Raw genomic sequence first — 2,784 nt, 5'->3', positions numbered from 1 at the left:
AATTTTCTCGAACAGCTTGCCCAGGATCGAGGTAAGGCTGACTGGCCTGTAGTTCCCCGGGTCCTCTTTCCTCCCCTTTTTGAAGATGGGAACCACGTTGGCCCTCTTCCAGTCCTCCGGCACCTCTCCAGAGCACCACGAGTGTTCATAAAGCCGCGCCAGGGGACTTGCAATGACCCCAGCCAGTTCCTTTAGGACTCTAGGGTGAAGATCATCCGGGCCGGCTGACTTAAAAACTACAGGCTCAGGAGGTGCTTGGGTTTCCCATCCTGTAGCACCGGGAGCTGCAACTCCACGCTGGGGCCCTCAGACAGAGCAGAGTTGACTTCATCCTCCTCCTAGAGTAAGTCCAGTAGCCTGTGAAGGCTGGCCAAGACATTGTGGACCTCCTCCAAAAATGGGAGTCTCCATGGCAAGCCACCCACCAGTCCAAGCAGCAGGGCAAATTACTGGAGCTTAGGGGATGCTGAGAGCATTTGGGCCAGGAAGTGGGTCGTCAGGTCCTCCCACAGGTAGTCACAGGCCTGGGGTTAGTTAACCATAGAGGCCTTTATTCCCCAAAGAGTGGACTGCTGACCCTCACGCCCTTAGGTGAGCAGGGCCCTGAGGAGCTCAGAAGGGTTCCCGTATGGAAACACCTCCATGTGACTCATAAGAAACCCAGAGATTTCCAATAGGAACCCATACCATTTAAACCATTCAACCCAGTCGTGGCCTTTTGAGTTCCTTGCAACAGAAGATTGCTCTATTATTTTTCTATATTCAAAACGTAAGTGAAAGTAAAGAGCTGGTGTTTTCCAAAGGGCACCTTGAGTCTCAAAAGCCCAAGAGCTGCGGCACTAGATTGCCACTGGCTGGTTCTCAAGCCAACGGGCATGTAAAAGAACTCAGGACAATCTGTTTCTGGCATTGTGATGCTCTTCCTTCTGCACCACGTTGTCTAGGTGGCTAGGGGAGCCTGTTTCCACTTAAAAATTCATACGTGTGAACTTTTGTGCCAAGCGATGTGTTTCACATTATTGGAAACTTTCCCCAGGAATGCTTCTCCACCCCCTGCCATTGCTCATCAAAATAAAAGGGAAAACAAGTCAGTGTTGCACAAAACCAATCAGTGCAAAAATATTCAAACAAATGGTGATGCAAGAGGTTCGGCAAATTTCACCCAGCGCTGCTCATGGGGGTGATGGCAAAGAGAATAACCAGGGATGTCCCTGGTTGGCCTGTCTGTGTGCAAAGCATTTTTGTAATTCTCAGCCCGGTTCTTACTGGTGGAAAATGTCTGGTGCTGTCAACCAGTAATTTTTGGAAATGGCAATAAAGAGGTCACGAGCCTTGACCAAAACCTCTACTCTATTTCAACCTTTGAAAATCCTCAAATTCTCAATGTCCCTAGGGTCTCAGTAGCTAAATAATGGAAATTTCTCCTAGCCCCAAAGACATGGCCCAAACAGCAGTCATGGATCTAACCTTCTGTGGCATACTTCATGTCCTGTCCCCCAGCCCCACAACTATTTTCATTTCCCACCGCTGGACTCTCTCTAATTTCTCCACATCCTTTCTGCCTTGGGGGGCCCAAAACTGGACATGGGACTCCAGATGTGGCCTCCCCAGTGCCGAATAGAGGGGAATGATCACTGCCCTTGATCTGCTGGTAATGATCCTCCCAATGCAGCCCAATCCTCTTCTCTATTCACCAGGGTAGAGTCCTGCCTCATCTTTGCTGTGAGGGATACTGGAGTTATAAGCTCCTGTTTCTACTAGAGTTTGGACTAAAATCCTGGGCCTAAGTCTTGGAAATGACTCCCAGCGTGTTTCCTGCTCCAGCCCATTACTCCTCACTGAACTCAAACTCTGAACCCTCAGATTTTCCCACATCACCAGTTTTGCTCATTCTTTCCTGTGTTTCTCATGTTTCTTCACAGGCCTCTCCCTCCCCATTCCAGCTATTCACACTATTGGGGTTTTGCCAGTCATGGAATAATCAATGTACCATTTCCAAGACTGGCTGCTTTTGTCATGGAGGACAGAGGAGGTTAAGCTTCAGCCATCATGCTTTTGAGGGGATGTTGTATTCAGGAAACTTTCTGCATTGCACTTGAGTGGGTGCGTTGTTCTGCTTCCTATAAAAATGCCTGTCTGCCAGTGAAACTCGATTAGAATTTAAACCAGGAGTCTGCACGGCGAGTTGTTGCATATTAAGCCTCTGCACTGGGACTTCTTTAGCTCAGGGCTTGGTGCATAGAGATAAATATATATAAATCCACACTTTGCCAGCAGCTTTATCTCACAAAATTGAGGTTAGATATTAGGAAAAACCTTCTCATAAGGAGCGTAGTAAAGCACTGGAACAGGGTACCCAGAGAGGTGGTGGAGTCTCCATCCTTCATAGAATCATAGAATCATAGAAGTTGAGTCAGAAGGGACCTTGTAGATCTTCAAGTCCAACCCCCTGCCTGGGAAGGAGAAAAACTGGGCTTAAACAACCCCAGCAAGGTGTTCATCAAGCCTCCTCTTAAAGACCCCCAGGGTAGGAGCCAGCACCACTTTCCTTGGAAGTTGGTTCCAGATCCTAGCCGCCCTGACCATGAAGTCGTTCTTACGGATGTCTAAAATAAACCTCCTCTCCAACAACTTATGACTGTTATTCCTTATTATGCGGGGGGGGGGGGCGCTAGGGGAAACAAGGTCTCTCCCAAACCCTTCTGGTCCCCCATAGTGAGTTTATAGCTGGTCACCAGGTCCCTCCTCAGCCTTCTCTTGTGAAGGCTGAACAGGTTCAGGTCC

Source organism: Gavialis gangeticus, unplaced genomic scaffold (assembly GCF_001723915.1).
Source record: "Gavialis gangeticus isolate Ggan-Ray unplaced genomic scaffold, GavGan_comp1, whole genome shotgun sequence".
NCBI lineage: Eukaryota > Metazoa > Chordata > Crocodylia > Gavialidae > Gavialis > Gavialis gangeticus.
The sequence above is the reverse complement of the archived record's forward strand: the minus strand, read 5'-3'. Positions refer to the sequence as shown.